At 47.0% G+C, this 16,232-nt stretch overlaps 2 long non-coding RNA genes across 7 annotated transcripts in view; one reads left to right on the plus strand and one right to left on the minus strand.

Moving 5' to 3' along the window:
* Window positions 1–9,357, minus strand: part of LOC149748135 (uncharacterized) — a 293,792-nt gene extending 284,435 nt beyond the window's left edge. Inside the window, exon 1 of the long non-coding RNA XR_016394546.1 lies at window positions 7,501–9,357. This is a non-coding gene — a long non-coding RNA (uncharacterized LOC149748135). The remainder of the gene's footprint in view (window positions 1–7,500) is intronic.
* Window positions 3,646–15,521, plus strand: LOC115802115 (uncharacterized). 6 transcript variants are annotated; one of them, XR_016394541.1, is made up of 4 exons: window positions 3,646–3,987; window positions 4,767–10,188; window positions 10,362–10,561; window positions 13,173–15,330. It is a non-coding gene; the product is annotated as an uncharacterized LOC115802115 (long non-coding RNA). The 6 variants fall into 6 exon arrangements; XR_016394539.1 differs by having other exon boundaries at window positions 3,646–3,851; XR_016394542.1 differs by having other exon boundaries at window positions 3,680–3,987; window positions 9,601–10,188; window positions 13,173–13,745.
* The last annotated feature ends 711 nt before the right edge of the window (window positions 15,522–16,232 follow it).

Consider the following 16,232-nt stretch of genomic DNA (forward strand, 5'->3'; position numbering starts at 1 on the left):
CCTGTTAGAAATCCAAGTGACGGCATTGGGAGGCAACTGGATAAACCAGGCCTGGAGTTCAGGGGAGGCTCTAGGTTAGAGGTGTAAAAGTGAGAGCCACCCACCGTACAGATGGATTTTAAAACCGTGTGGCTGGATGAGATCACCAGCAATGTGTCAGCACGGCTCGGAAGGCACAGTGGCTAGAAACAGGATCTGGAATCAGGATGACATGGATCTGACTACACCTCTACCACCGTGCACACCCCTGGGCAGCTCTCCACTCTAAGCCTTGATTCCCTCATCTGTAACATGGGGGTGATAATCACACTGACTGCATTGGGCCTGTGTGAGGATCCAACACAGCAAGGTGATGGAAGCCCCTGTACCAGCGCCTGACACGCATTCTAAGCTGGAGGATGAGGCAGCAGTCGACTTTGTCCTCCTCAGTGAGAAAACTAAGGACAAAGGTCCGGAGGGGACTTGAGTGCCTCCTGATGTACGTGGGCATGAAGGCGGAGGAACAGCTCCTCTTACTTGTGAATAACTGGCCGGGGACAGCCATCAAATATGCACAAAAAGGAAAGACAGCTTCACAAAAGTATTCTTAAAAAAAAAAAAAAAAATAGCAATCCTTTAAAATGCCAAAACTGAGTTTGCAGGGCAAGAGCAACACAGAAACAGAATTCTTGCTGCAGGATGAACTATTGGGACATCAGTGTGTGCCCGTCGTGAGCCAGGCTGAGCTCTGCATCACGACACTCGGCCCCCACACAACAGTCACCACTCACTCCAGATCTGCCTGGGAACGGAGCCCCGGTCTCCCATTAATTGCTCACCTCTCATTAGGCATTCACACACGAGGCAGGCGTTTCTTTCCAAGCGCTCCACTGCAGGGTTATGTAAGGTTCTACTGTATTCCTGGCCCCCAAACTGAGACCAGCTGCTTACACAGGGCACTCCTTTCCTAGGGGGTAGGTCAATTCAGGAAACCAGAGAGCAGATCACAAAGCTCAGAAAACCCAGCAGTGGAGTGACAGAGGCTGTCTGTCCTCAGGGGCTGCTTTCCTCAAGCGCAGTGAGCACCCTGCCTGCTGGACCCCCGATGTGAAATCATAGCTGCCCCCCCTCTACCCCCAACCCCCGGTGTGGTGGACCTTTTAACAAATCTCTCCACCGTCACCTCGTTTGGTATCAAAGCTCTTTACATTGTTCTGCTTATAGCAGCCTTTCCCACCCAAGTTCCCAACCCTTTCACAATGTAAGAAACTCAACTGTCCAGGGATTATATTCCAAACAGCTGTTCCTGGATGCTAGGACAGATCCATCTGGAACAGTGATTCTCAACCCAAGCTGCAGCTGGAGTCTCCAGGGGAGACATTAAAGTGCTGATACCTAGGCTCCACCCAGACCAATTGTTATGGACGCACTGTGTCCCCCCCAAATTCGTATGTTGAAGTCCTAGCCCCAGTACCTCAGAATGTGACCCTATTTGAGATAGGGTCTTTAAAAGGTGACTAAGGTAAAGCGAGGTCATTAGGATGGGCCCTAATCCAGTATGACTGGTGTCCTTATAAGGAGAGGAGATTAGGGCACAGACATGGACAGAGGGAAGACCACATGAAGACACAGGGAGAAGACGGCTGTTTGCAAGCCCGGGAGAGAGGCCTCAGGAGAAACTAAGGCTGCCAACACCTTGATCTCAGACTTCTAGCCTCCAGAACTGTGAGTCAATAAACCTCTGTTGTCTAAACCACCCAGTCTGAGGAACTTTGCTATGGCAGCCCCAGGAAACTAATATACCAATTGAGTCAGAATCTCTGGGAATGGGTCCCAGGCATCAGTATGTATTAAAGTTCTTCAAGTGTTTTGACCGTGCAGCTGCATTTTAGAATTTGCTGTTCTAGACTAATAAAGTCCCTCCAGTCTGCTAAAACCAATGCTGATCGGTTCACTAAGGATGCATCATAAGTGATACTTGGTATAATTTCCTTCCCTCTCTCCCTTCCATCCCTCCCTCCCTCCCTCCCTCCCTCCCTCCCTTCCTTCCTTGACAACAGTGAACAGGACAGATCACAGCCCTCACCTCAGCCTCAAGCTCAGCATAAACGAAGTGCCATCTAACATCCTTCCATTAAAATCAGAACCACTGGGTGGCTTCCAAGAAAAACTGTAATAAAGCCGAGGACCTAGAAGAGGGCTCTAACCTGATGAAAGACTCCAAGTGAGAGGAGAGGCTGCTTCAAAGGCAAACAGGGAAAGATGAGGCAGCACCTTCCCTCTTCGGAGAATGCGCAAGTGCAGGCAGAGACAGAGCCGCAGCAACTGGAGACAGACCTGTGCGAACGGCCAGGCCTCACTTTTCTGCCCCTGGCTGGTTCAGAATAAGCCACCAGCGGTGACCTGGTCACTGCACCTCTTTAAATAAATAATGATACCAAGAGGGACTGGAGAGGGCGCAAACCTCCTCTCCTGCCCTGTGCCTCTGTGTGCCTGCCTGTAACACAGACCCGGGAAACCTGGACCTCTGAGCACCGCGCATGGGAAGGTGAACCGTCAAGAGTTTTAATCATTCTCCTTCTCAACACAGAACCTTAACCTGCGTTTGTTTCCCCAGCACTTGTGTGCCGTCCCCTCCCCCCTTTTTTATTCATTCCTGAAAGCTTCTATTATCAGTCACTGCATGGGGTAAATTTTCAAATCAGCAGTCAGAGTTTTTAAGCCGCAGGACTTCTGTTACAGTCAAAGGGAGGCAGGTGACCAACATGGAAGCTGTCTCAAAAATCCACTCACAGTTTATTTCCTTAGTGTCCATTCATTCATTTCCATGGCCTTATCAAGCCTGGGTTTTGATAAAGGCTTCTCCAAGGAAGGGTCTATCTTTCACAGACGGTCCAGGGCAAGAGGGGTGCGGAGACACTGAGGCAAGAGAGAGAAAGGGAGGAGAGTGCGTCTGCACGCCATTTTTCTTGTGTTGGGTTTGGGTCTCTGGGTCTCGCGCCATTAATTCTAGCTTCCCTTTCCCGAATCACCTAAGCGTCCTTCAAGGATGCCTTCCACCCACTGGCAGGTCCATCCCTGTACAGGAGGTCCTGACCCACACGCCAGCAGCTCCGGGGCCCCCTTGGCTCTGCCCGTCTGCCACATGGGGGCGCAGTCTTGGCCTCTCCACTCTGGTCTCCTAGCTTTCCCTCTGATCCAGCCATTTGGAACTCGGTGCCTGACCTCATTTTTACACCCAGACCTTGCCTTTTACATGACATCTAGAGGTTAAGGAAACCTCCCTATAACCTCTAGGCCACTGAATGTCCAAAACCTTCCCTGCAATTTCAGCCAATTTGGGGGACAGCCTCTCTGCTTCTGGTCCCCATACCTGCACATCCTGTTTCTGGGCTGCATCCTAGTGACCCCCTGTATTCAATCCCACTGCTACAAAACAATCACTAAGTACCGAAGAGAGGGGCGCAGAGGGAAGACCTACATCAGGCACAAATGAAGACTCCATACTATGTTCTCAGATTCCTCCTGGCAACCCCACAGTCCGGGGCAGGTGGCAGGATTGCGGGGTGACCCTCTTTCCTCTGCCCCTCTCTGGCCCAGCAGCCAGCTTGCTCCAGGACTTCCCCCAGAAACTTGAATCTTCTTCCCTCCATTATGTAGAGCAGCTCAGGAAAAACTTGCAGACATGAGTGCAAGTGGGCGCAGGCTTTCTTCGAGGCACGTCTCGCCTGGGGAAACGCCTTACTCAGAGGCCGCCTCCACCTAACAGGGTCCTGCCTCCACCTCCACCCGATGGGAGAAGCAGCAGCCGCGTCAAACGAGAGCCGCCCGGGGGCCGGGAAGCTGTGCCGAGAGGGAGACGACGCTGTGCGGTGAGCAACCTGGGCCCATCGGGTCTCGCAGGAAGCTGGGTTGCGGGGCTCAGCCACAGCCGCGGCGGCGGCAGCTGAAGCAGCTTGGGGGAGCGGCAAGGAAGCCGATGAGGCTGGAGGAAGCGAAAGCCATGAGGTGTGGAACGGGACACAGGAAAGGCTGCGGTAGGGAGCGGAGGCCAAAGCAGGGAAGGGGCGGGATGGCCCCAGGAGACCGGGCGAGGTGCTTTGGAATGAAAGAGGCACCCTTTTCCCTGCCGCTGCCTCCGCGTCCTCTGCTTGCTTCCTTCCCCGTGTGTGCAGGACTTCTCTGCTCCTTATAACCTAAAACCGTGGGTCCAGGGCCTCTGCTCTGCACAAGCTCTGCTCGCCTGTATCAGAGCGCTCACTCCCCAGCTGCCCATCCCCACCCCGCCCTGCGGCGCAGGGTCTGCTTCCCACTCAGACATACAACCCCATGTTCACAGCCTCGAGGACAGAGCCGCCTCTCAGAGTCTGCTTTCCTTCCACCCAGCCCACTACACTACGCCTATGATGTGAGCCTAATTTCCTACCATTCCTCACAGGCCATGAGGCAAAAATAAACACTGTATAAAAGTATATGCCCAAACACTGGCCTTATATACGCTACCAAATGTAAAAGAGCTGGCGGGAAGCAGCCGCATAGCACAGGGAGATCAGCTCGGTGCTCTGTGTCCACCTAGAGGGGTGGGATAGGGAGGGTGGGAGGGAGGGAGACGCAAGAGGGAAGAGATATGGGGATATATGTATATGTACAGCTGATTCACTTTGTTATAAAGCAGAAACTAACACACCATTGTAAAGCAATTATACTCCAAAAAAGAGGTTAAAAAAAAAATATATATATATATATATATATGCCCAAATACAAGACCTTCAACTTTCCTCCTCCAGGTTGACAAACAGCAAGGGGCAGTTTAAACTAGAATATCAACTGGTTCCCACGGAAAGAAAGCTGAAAAAGACCTTGTTGTAAAAACAAAAGCTGTGATTCCTTCCCCCATGCACTTGGGCAGCCATCCCGTCACTGCAGCCACAAACTGGAGAGCTGGGGGACTATCTGGGTCTCCTGTGTTCAGAAGAACTGTAGAATGGGCAAGCTTGCAAGTCCTCATGTCCAGTACAAAAGCGAGGAGCTTTCTAGTTCTACCATAGCCATTCTCCACGAAAAAAATCTATGGAGGAGTTGATTCTGCAAAACTCAGAGAGGGAGAAAACGGATCAACGAAATCTATGCAGCAGGGACCAAGAAGCCCTACAACCTGGGTGACCCTTTCCACTGAATGGGGCCGATGCCAAATAAGTGTCAGCCTTTTGCGTTCTGTCAGAAATGCATCAAAAGAACAGATTTCAGCTATTTTTTCTGAAGGAGACCCTTCTTTTCTGTCTTCTTGCTAAAAATTTTTGACTCTGTTGATAGCCAATATGTGAATATAGCTTATGTAGGTTCACGTCACATGGCATTTATTACATAATAATAATCTCAATCGAGTCTCAGCTTCAGAAGCTCAGATTATTATGGTGAGACGAAAGTACACAGACCCGTTCTGTACCACCACCCTCTTTCCCTACTCCCCTTTAACTAGAGAGGTCCTGGAGGCCACTCTCCAATGGAAATCAACCGCATCCTCCCAAAGTGAGCTGTGGAGGTGCGACCTCTCATGGCGGACCTCTATATTTCTTCTGACCCAGCTCACAACCCAGACTATGTTCACACCAGTACAGCCCCACAGGCATGCCCACAGGCCAGGTGTACACCCATCCCTTCCTCTCCCACTCAAGGAAGTAAGTTAGAACGCAAGAATCTAAGTGCAGCATTTCTAAGGGGGCTCACTCTGGAATGCGTCGTAATTTACCAACAAAATAAATTATTCAAAACTTTGATATTTCAACAATTATTAGTTAACAAATTCCTTCCCACATCCAGTGTAGACACCGTGGGTTGAGACACTGATTTCCAGACCCCTACCACTATAATTGCTCGTGTCTGACTACTGAGCGAAAAGAATAAATGCTACTATTCACTGGCTCACGGAAGATCCCAGCACTTTAGAGGGAATCAAGTCACCTCTCCCTTCCTCAGAACACATTCACAAGAAAGACAAAGTCTCCAGTGACAACAGCAAGTGTATGATTCCCCAATAAAGGCTCTATCGCCCTCGAAACAAAGGAAATAGGATAAAACATGACAGCCTTATCATCACTATGGATGGTGTTTATTTATTTTTTGTGGTCTTGTATACTTTCTAATCCCCTTAAAATGAACATCCAAGGCTTCCCTGGTGGCGCAGTGGTTGAGAGTCCGCCTGCCGATGCAGGGGACATGGGTTCGTGCCCCGGTCCGGGAAGATCCCACATGCCGCGGAGCAACAGGAGAGGCCACAACAGTGAGAGGCCCGCGTACCGCAAAAAAAAAAAAGAACATCCATTACTTTTTTAATGGAATATCGCTTAAAATGTTATGTTAAAAAATGAAATATTTTCAACAGCAGGAGTGGAAGATCATGTGATTTGAGGAGATTCTACAGGGCAATGAGAAGAAGAGGAATTTTAAAAATATCTCCAAAGCAGGGGTGGGGTGGAGAAGGGAAGATCAATCACTTTTTACTAAAAGATTCCTTGACTGCCTCCCAGTGTGATAGATATTATAACAACACTCCTATGCTCTCAACAAACCAAAGACAGCTCCTTCTGAGTGTCTATAATATGAGACATGACCTGAAGGATCTAGTATTTCAATACATGTTTACAAGTCATCTATCAGCTGAGCTCCTATGAGTGAAAGGCACAAGCTTCTAGAAAAAGCATGTCCCAGAACTGGAAATGAAAGCCGATCAAAGGTACCTATGCCACTAACCAACGCCAAAACCTATTTAGTCACTGAGAAAACAAAGGCTCGGGTTATTTCCTCCCAACTGTCTGGGCAGCAGTTAAATGGCAATCAGGGGATTAAGATGCTGACAATTCAGAGGACCACTGAACGGCTTTTCCATACAACTCACCATTTCTCATGCTAGAAGATGTGAGCTTTGAGGTTGGGTGGTGGCCAGGATAAAGGGAGGAGGGTAGCAGGAAAGGGGAGGGACACATACATGGAGCCAGGTGGTCACTACAGGAAGAACAAGAGAAAGAAAAAGAAAATGGAAGCGGCTAGAGATAAAAATGAAGGCAAGAAGTCTAGTGTTCCTCCTTTTACCAACGGAGGGAAGATGATCTAGGTCTGTTCTCCAAACTCATCAGGAGCCGGAACAGTCACGAAAGTCAAAGGACAGGGGAGGCCCCAGGGTGACAGAGACTTTGCAGTGAGAGAAAACACACAGGGAAACCAAGTTTGCAGACATTTAGGCAACAAAGCTGGGGGAAACCTCCACAATCTCACAGTCTCAGTCCTGTCAAACGACAAATGCCTCTTTTATGTAAGGATCAAACAGTGTTGGAGGCAGTAACATAAGCAAAACTTCAGTGACGTTGATTTTGCACGTTCGTACAGTTGCTTCTATCGACTGCCGGAGAGTTTCTTCACCTGAAAACGGTGATTGTGCAGCTCACTTCGCAGCCACATAACAGGCCAAGAGGAACAAATTCACCCAGAGACCTTCTGACAGCAGCACGCTGACACTTCAATTACCTGATAACTGCAGCAATGTTTTCCTGGCTGAGCAGGAAAGCTTCAAAAGAGCTTAACCTTTTTTCCTCTCCAGCTTCCTGCAACCTTCCACCTCCTTCTGCCTTCATGGCTGAGTCTCCACAGGAAGGCTGTTACCGACACACAAATAGAATACAAGAAGGAGTCCAGGCCTAAATTCAAATCCTATCTCCACTGTTTACCAGTGGCCTGACCCTGGGCATGTTGCCTAGATGCTAATGAATTTCAGTTTCCTCATCTGTAAAACAGAAGTTGCGGTGAGAAATCACATGAGAACTCTTTGGAACACATAGGTGCTGTGATGATTCACTGCAAGGCCAATAATAGCAAGTGAATAAGGATTCGGCTTACTCTAAAATCTAAAAGGAAATGCATTTCTTCTCACTTAAAATGCTCACTACCTCCTGAGCAGGTTATAAGTAGCCAATCTATCTTTGGCTTTATGTAAAAATAGTCTGCTCCAATTATACTGAAAACTTCTCAAGGGAAAATTACTGTTTAATCTGCTAACATCATCCTTCCAATATAAGCAAAACAAACAAACAAAAACCAAACAAATAAATTTTCTATGTTCAAGAAATAATTATAGGTGATTAACATGATGATAATGTTAAAGATAAAGAAAAATATGGTATAGTCAACACCCCAAATTTACTTACAACGGGTTTGGGGTTTTGTTCAGTCTAAAGATGGCAGCAGAGAATATTACAAACACCCCTGGGCTCCACTCTGCTTTACACAGATTTCTCTCTACTGAAGCAGCTGGAGTGCTTTTGCTGCATTGGTTTGTTTGCCCCTCACTGGAATGGGAGCTCCTGCGGGTAAGATCTACATCTTAGCCATCTTTGTATACCTGATGCTTGGCACAGAGTGGGCCAGGATGGATGGGTAGACGGTCAGTCCACCCGCACTGGCAGGCAGAATAAGATACAATCTTTTTTTTTTTTTTAATTGGGGTATCGTTGCTTTACAATGTTGTGTTAGTTTCTGCTGTACAACGAAGTGAACCAGCTATATATATATCCTATATCCCCTCCTTCTTGTGCCTCCCTCCCACCTCCCCCCATCCCACCCATCTAGGTCACCACTTGAGCACCGAGCTGAGCTCCCTGAGCTATACATCAGGTTCCCACTAGCTATCTGTTTTACACACGGTATTGTATATACATCAATCCCCAATTCATCCCATCCCAATCTCCCAGTTCATGCCACCCCGCCTTCCCTCTCTGTATGACAGATTCTAGGTCCGTCCACATCTCTACAAATGACCTAATTTCATTCCTTTTTATGGCTAAGTAATATTTCATTGTATATATGTACATCTTCTTTATCCATTCATCTGCCAATGGACATTTAGGTCGCTTCCATGTCCTGGCTATTGTAACTAGTGCCGCAATGAACATTGGGGTTCATGTGTCTTTTTGAATTATGTTTTTTTCAGGGTATATGCCCAGTAGTGGGATTGGTGGGTCATATGGTAGTTCTATGTTTAGTTTTTTAAGGAACTTCCACACTGTTCTCCATAGAGGCTGTATCAATTTACATGCCCACTAACAGTGCAAGTGGGTTCCCTTTTCTCCAAACCCTCTCCAGCATTTATTGTTTGTAGATTTTTTGATCATGGCCATTCTGACCGGTGTGAGATGATACCTCATTGTACTTTTGATCTGCGTTTCTCTAATAATAAGTGATGCTGAGCATCTTTTCATGTGCCTCTTGGCCATCGGTATGTCTTCTTTGGAGAGATGTCTATTAAAATGAAAGCTATTTTATAAGTCTATATTATACTTGTACCAGTTAAGATTAAGCTCAGATGCAACTATCAAAACCCTAACAAAAATGGCTTAATCAGGGCTTCCCTGGTGGCGCAGTGGTTGAGGGTCCGCCTGCCGATGCAGGGGACACGTGTTCGTGTCCCGGTCTGGGAAGATCCCACATGCCGCGGAGCAGCTGGGCTCGTGAGCCATGGCCGCTGAGCCCGTGCGTCCGGAGCCTGTGCTCTGCAACGGGAGCACGCGTACAGAAAAAAAAAAAAAAAAAAAAGTCTTAACCAAAACAAATGTGTATTTCTCTCCTACACAGAAGTCTAGAGGTGGTCTGTCTACAACTCCACAGTGCCAGGGACTCATATGCCTTGAATTTATTTCTCTGCTCTGTGTGGCTTTCATTCCCAAGTTTACATCTTGGCCCAAGATGGCTCTGAAGCTCCAGATGTTATAATCGCAATCCAGGTAACAAGAAGGTGGAAGACAGGTATGCATGGGTATTTGGGAAGCAAAATGGATGAACTGTGTCAAAGAATGCACTTTTCCTCTCAATATCCATTTCTCCCCTTTTCAATAACAGAATCTCAATTTTCATTCTAGTTAACTGCCATCCACAATAAATACTATATTCCCCGGCCTACCCTGCATCTAAGTGTGGCCATAGAATCAAGCTTTAGACAATAAGATATAAGCAGAAGTATTGTATGGAATTTCTGGCAAGTCCCTCCTCTTTAAAAGGAACACAGATATGATGGCTGGAGCTCTAGCAGCCATCTTAGATCATAAAAGACAAAAGCTGCATTCTAAGAATGACAGACTAATGAACTAGAAGAAACCTGAATATCTGAAAACCTCGTGCAGGAACTGTACCAGCCATGGACTGCCAACTCTGAACATCTTTTATGTAAGAGAGCAATAAATTTTATATTTTCCATGCCCTGTTATATTTCTGTCTCCCATAAAGCTGAATCTAGTACAGTACTGAAGAAATGTTTTTCTACTAGTTTCCAGCATCATTTTCTCCACCAACAGTGGCCATCACTGAATGTTCTTTCTCTATCTTAACCTTTCTCACAGGGAGTAGGAAATAAAGGACACATAGCTCATAACTTTTGCAAACCGTGACGATTTTATAACAAAAGGAAATAAAACATGAACTATCAACAATTCCCTGTACAACTACTGTGAGATAAAATTAAGAGAATACACCTCCAAAATCGCAGAAGCACTTCCCGTTGCGACATAACATCTATGGCCATGTTTGCAGTGTGTACTTGGTAAGGAAGAGAATATATCTCTAGGTAAATGGTTCTTTGTGTGTGTGTGTGTGTGTGTGTGTGTGTGGTACGCGGGCCTCTCACTGCTGTGGCGTCTCCCGTTGCGGAGCACAGGCTCCGGACGTGCAGGCTCAGCGGCCATGGCTCACGGGCCCAGCCGCTCCGTGGCATGTGGGATCTTCCCGGACCGGGGCACGAACCCGTGTTCCCTGCAACGGCAGGCGGACTCTCAACCACTGCACCACCAGGGAAGCCCGGTAAATGGTTCTTAATTAACTAATATACTTTTAAAAATAAAGTCAGCAGAAAAAAATCGTTATTATTCTATATCAAAGAGGCAGGTCAAGACATCTTTGCTACCTGACCTAAAACTCAGTTGAGCAAGATTACTCCACTTTAATTCTCAAAAATCCCTGCAGTAGAAGTTCAAGGCACGTACATTATCAAAACAACGTTATAAATGAGCTGGTGCACACACACCGTGAACACTAAAAATATTGTCCAGACTGACAGTTGTCTTCCCTGAGATTCTATTGGAGTTATGCCTATTGTAATAACCTCAATTCTTATTTTATTTTATTTATATTTAAATGAGTTCAGTTCATCCACAAGTATAGGATAAAGAAATTTCTAAATTGACACCGTGGAGAGATTAGTAAGTTTTATGAAGACGGTGCATTGGTAGCTTCTTTGAATCTTTCTGCAAGGTGATGATATCTGGCCGCCAATGATCACTACAGATCCTGCGGTGGAGGAGAAAGACTGGTGTACCTAGAGTTTACTTCAGAGACCTGGATTCTTGTCCTAATTCCATTTCCAACACGTAGTGTAAATCTGGACAAATGTCTTAATCTCTTCTGCCTCTTTTCTGCTAAATGAGAATAATACCAACTTTAAATAATTTTGATGATATTCAACAAACGTGAAAGCAGTTTATAATGGTAAAGAGTTGCGTCAATATATTATCTGTATGTCTGTATTGGTTAGTAATGTTTGGGCTCTAAGTAGTAGAAACTAATCTGTGTCGCCTCAAGCATGTGTGTGTGTGTGTATATGCAGATATGTGGGTGTTTAACGTATATAAAACGTTCTGGGAGAAAAGGAAACAAATGGTTAAATAACAGTTCCCCTTTGGAGTAGGGCATTTATTTTTTTCCTATGGATATTTTAGGTGGTAGCCATACACTACTTTTAAAATTAAGAAAAAATATGAACCGTGACTGAGGTTTTTTTTCCATGATGAAATGGGAGGGGGCCCAAGCTAAGGGATTTGGAAGAAGCAAATCTTTTACTTCTGTTCTTTTAGTGATAATAATGAGTCCCCGTATCTACAGTCCTGAAGGTCCCTACCCACGTGATCCACATAACTCCCACTTTAAATGCATGTTAATGCTAGGCTGGCCCCCGCAAGAGAGCAACAAGATTTAGAAAACAGAAATACTTCAAATCGCTTGAAGAAGCCCCTGAATATTCAACACAAGGGTTCTTCTGGCATTAGGGGCCAGCAGCACCCATATTCCCAAGGTCAGCCTTTTTATTCAGGTAGCACCGCTATCTGCACAGTCTTTACTGGAAAGCAGTGTGTGCCCTCCACGATTCTGTCAGTGTCTGCTACTTCGCTCCCTCTCCTTCACCCTCTGTTCTATAAATACTCCAACACTTTCAACTAAAGCCCCATAGAAAATTTGGAGGTGATACGCTGAACAGGTGTTACGCCTCTGAATAATACCTAGTAATCAAGAACCCCCTTGCCCTCCATTCTCCCACAAATTAAGGCAAACGCATTTACCTTTGTGCAAAATAAATTACTCCCGCTCTCTTCACTGGGGTCTCCGGTGTCCACCATGAACGTCCATGGCTCCAGCTTCTCCTGCCTCATCTGCTCTAAAGCCCCCAGGACGGGCGCCTATAGAGTCCAGAGTACCATCCTAACAACAGCTGCCACCTCAATCCATACATCCACCTCCCTCTAATGCCATCCAGGGGGCTGCTCAGGAGGAAACGGTCCAGGTGAAAATGATGCCAGGATGGTGCTGCTACAGAAAGCAGTATGGCAGGTCCTCAAAAAGCAAAACCACCAGATGACGCAGCAACTCTACTTCTGAGTAGATACCCAAAATGACTCAAAACAGGGTCTTGAAATGATATTTGTATACCCATGTTCACAGCAGCATTATTCACTATAGTCGAAAGGTACAAGCACTCAAGAGTCCATTGACAGGTGAGCAGAGAATCAAACTGCGATCTATACATAAAACAGATATTATTTAGCCTCAAAAAGGCAGGACATTTTGATACCTGCTACATGGCTGAACCTTAAGGACATAATGCTGAGTGAAATAAGCCGGTCAGAAGATGACAAATACTGTATGATTCCACTTGTATGAGGTACCTAGAGCAGTCAATTCACAGAGACAGAAAGTAGACCAGTGGTTGCCAGGGGCTGGGGGAATGGGGGTTATTGTTTAACGAATATAGAGCTTCAATTTTCAAGATGAAAAGAGTTCTGGAGACTGATTGCTAGACTATCTGAATGTATTTAACACTACTGAGCTGTACACTTAAAAATGGTTAAGATGGTAAATTTTATATTATGTATATTTTATCACAGTGTTTTTCAAAAAGGAGGCCAGAAACTTCTATGTCCTCCTCCAGAGCCATGAGCACCACACATGCAGCCCACCTGGGCTCCCGAAAGCCCAACCTCAGAAGGCCAACCCACGTCACACTCAAATCCTGCCATGAGCAAATTCCTTCCAGCAAATGGGGGAGCCTTTTCATCACTGAACTTCTATAACCAGATAATGAAGAACTAAATCTCAGTCCCAAACTCTGTTGTAGAAGAATAGTTTTAGACATAACGAGGTCCCCGTATGTGTAGAACTTTAAGAAGCTGCAATAATGTTCTGTTTCTTGATCTGGGTGGTGGTTACATGAGTGTGTTCAGTTTGTGATAATTCGTCAAGCTGTACACTTAGAATTGTGCATTCTTCTTTGTGTAACTTAGACTTTTATTTCTTTTAAGTTATTAAAAACCTTTTTCCATCCTACTTTGTCACTGCTTGCTTTATTCGTATGATCCTTGGTCTCTCACAAGATCATAGAGAAGGCCTCACAAGAGCCTCGCAGAGTGCCAGGCTTCTATTAAGAGCTTCATATTTGCCTATTGACTTCACCAAAATCTGGAGATCCAGGGGATATCAGAGGGAAGAGGCAGTGCACAAGGCAGTAGGATGGTTTTCCAAACTCCTTCAGCATCAGGGAAACAAAAGCTTCCTGACCCCAAAGTCACAAGTTACTAAAACAGCCAGGGCAACCCATACAGGCTCAGAGACAGAGGAAAGTCAGCCGTGCTGATGAGAAGCCACACCCTGGGAAAGTAACAATTTTGATTATGAAAAAGATACACACAGACACAGAGAGACACACACACACCCTACCAAAAGCACAGTATCAGTAGAGCCCAACTCCAGCCTTCCCACAAGAAAAATTAACATGATGGGGTGAAAGTTAGTGCCTGTATTGAGAAGTGGCTTAAACCAGAAGTGACAAGCTGAACCCTGTGAGTCCATGACGGCTGATTCTCAAGGAAAGTCAAAGTGTGAGCGAGAGTCCCTTGGTCTTGAAAATGCTGATGACTCCCATTTACTCCGAGAAACACAAGGGCTGGTCCCAAAGCAGAAAGGCTGGAAGCAAAGGACCTTCAAAGGGGTAAGATGGGAGCCCGCAGAACCACTGGTAGGAGGGTGTCAGTCTGAGCCTCCAGCTGGAGACCTTTGGACTCTGAGACGCTAAGCCTCATGCACTGCGAGGTGGGTGGTGAGGTCTTTTCCATTTCGGCTGTTTCTCCGGGTGCCGGAGGGCAGAGTCCCATCTGGCAGGGCTGGGCTGTCGTACCAAACAAGAAGTCACCCCCCTCCCCAGGAGTCTCGCCCACGCTCTGCCCTTGTCCCTCTGTGCCTGGGTGGAGAGGGAGGCAGGCGATGGAAGGAAGCAGGGGGAGGATTTGATGCCAGGGAGGTGACTAAGGTCTGATGCAAACACTATGCGTGCGTGGGACTCGTGAGACAGACACGGAGCAAACGGGTGTTCTGGTCACGGGGCAGGGGAGCCCGACGGCCCCCAAAGCTCATTAGGTAAAATGTGCATTCAATGTCTAGGTCAGTCTAAGGTGGAAGGGGAACCAAGATGCCCTCAGTTCTCGTGTTTCTCTCTTTCTGGTTTTGTCCTGTTTGACAAATCAAATGGAATCCCAAAGGAGAAGCATGGGAGGAGGGGAGAGGCCTCCTTCTTCCGGCAGATTTATGGCATGCTGGATGCAGCTTGCGTCTGTCAGGCCAAAATGGTGAGGGTGGGCTAATAGAGTAGAATTACAGCTTCCTATAATGGGGAAAGTTAAATAGACAAGCTCTCCCAGCCCGAGGAGAACGAAGCAGAGGTCAGTGCTGCTGCCTTTGAACACGAACGGCCCCTTCCCGTCCGCTCCCTTTCACATGTGGCCTGGCAACAGTAGCAGACAGATGCGACACAAAGACAGACACACCTGATTAACCATGAATACGACAGCTGTCGTTTCCCCACCGCCGCCGCTGCCCACACCCTGGCTCTTTTCCGCTGAGTTTTTTCCCTTCCTTTCAGCAAGCGTGAGGAAATTAAACCTACCATTAAGACCCACGTTAGTGGGAGGGTGCCAGCGGTAGGGCCTTTGTTTCTCCGCTCATAGACTTGTGATAGGTGCCTTCTGATTTGTCCTTTCATCTGAGCAGAGTGGGAGCCTCCGCCAGCTCCAGACCCAGGACCCACAGGAAGGCCAGCGGCGGGTGGGATGGGACGGGGCTGACTCAGACAAGGAGGGAGAAAGTGGACTGAAAGCGGCGTGTTTTGTGCACCTGAAAGTGCGTCTCTCCACACTCCTCACCCTCCTCCTCCGTTTCATTCTCTTGCCTCCAGCGGCCAGATTTCCCTGCTGCTAAACAGATTTCCCTGCTGCTAAAAACACCCACCCTTGGGGCTTCCCTGGTGGCGCAGTGGCTGGGAGTCCGCCTGCCGATGCAGGGGACACGGGTTCGTACCCTGGTCCGGGAGGATTCCACATGCCGTGGAGCAGCTGGGCCCGTGAGCCATGGCCGCTGAGCCTGCACGTCCAGAGCCTGTGCTCCGCAGCGGGAGGGGCCACAGCAGTGAGAGGCCGGTGTACCACAAAAAAACAAACAAAAACAAACAAACAAAAAAAAAACATCCACCCTTAAAACAAACTGGCAGTCAGGAATGTACCCATAGGAAGTGGCTCAACGCAGCACTGTCTTTCCATGAGAACTTACTTATTTTGCCCTATTTTGAGCTGGCCTTAACAAGGAAGAACCAGGGCAGGTGTTTGGGTCTGTTTTTTTGGCTTTTTCCCCCCTCTCTTTGGTAGCCAAATCCTTGAATTTCCAGTTAACTTCCAAGACCTTGAGAATCAGGTACAGGAGCAAATCTAAGTGTTGACAGGTGAATGATTTCTAATGACGTAAAGTACAATGTGATTATGGGAGCTTCCAGAAACCTTTGCAATGGTAATTGCAGCCTTGAGTGTGAACCCTGAGTTTTCTTCAGGATTTCTGGGGGGTTTTTTTGGTCAATCTTGAGTTAATCATTTGAATTCTGTAACCATGCATTTCTAGACCTTGAA

Source organism: Delphinapterus leucas, chromosome 10 (assembly GCF_059928025.1).
Source record: "Delphinapterus leucas isolate spDelLeu-1000000601 "Yukka" chromosome 10, BTC_Dleu_Yukka2, whole genome shotgun sequence".
Lineage (NCBI taxonomy): Eukaryota > Metazoa > Chordata > Mammalia > Artiodactyla > Monodontidae > Delphinapterus > Delphinapterus leucas.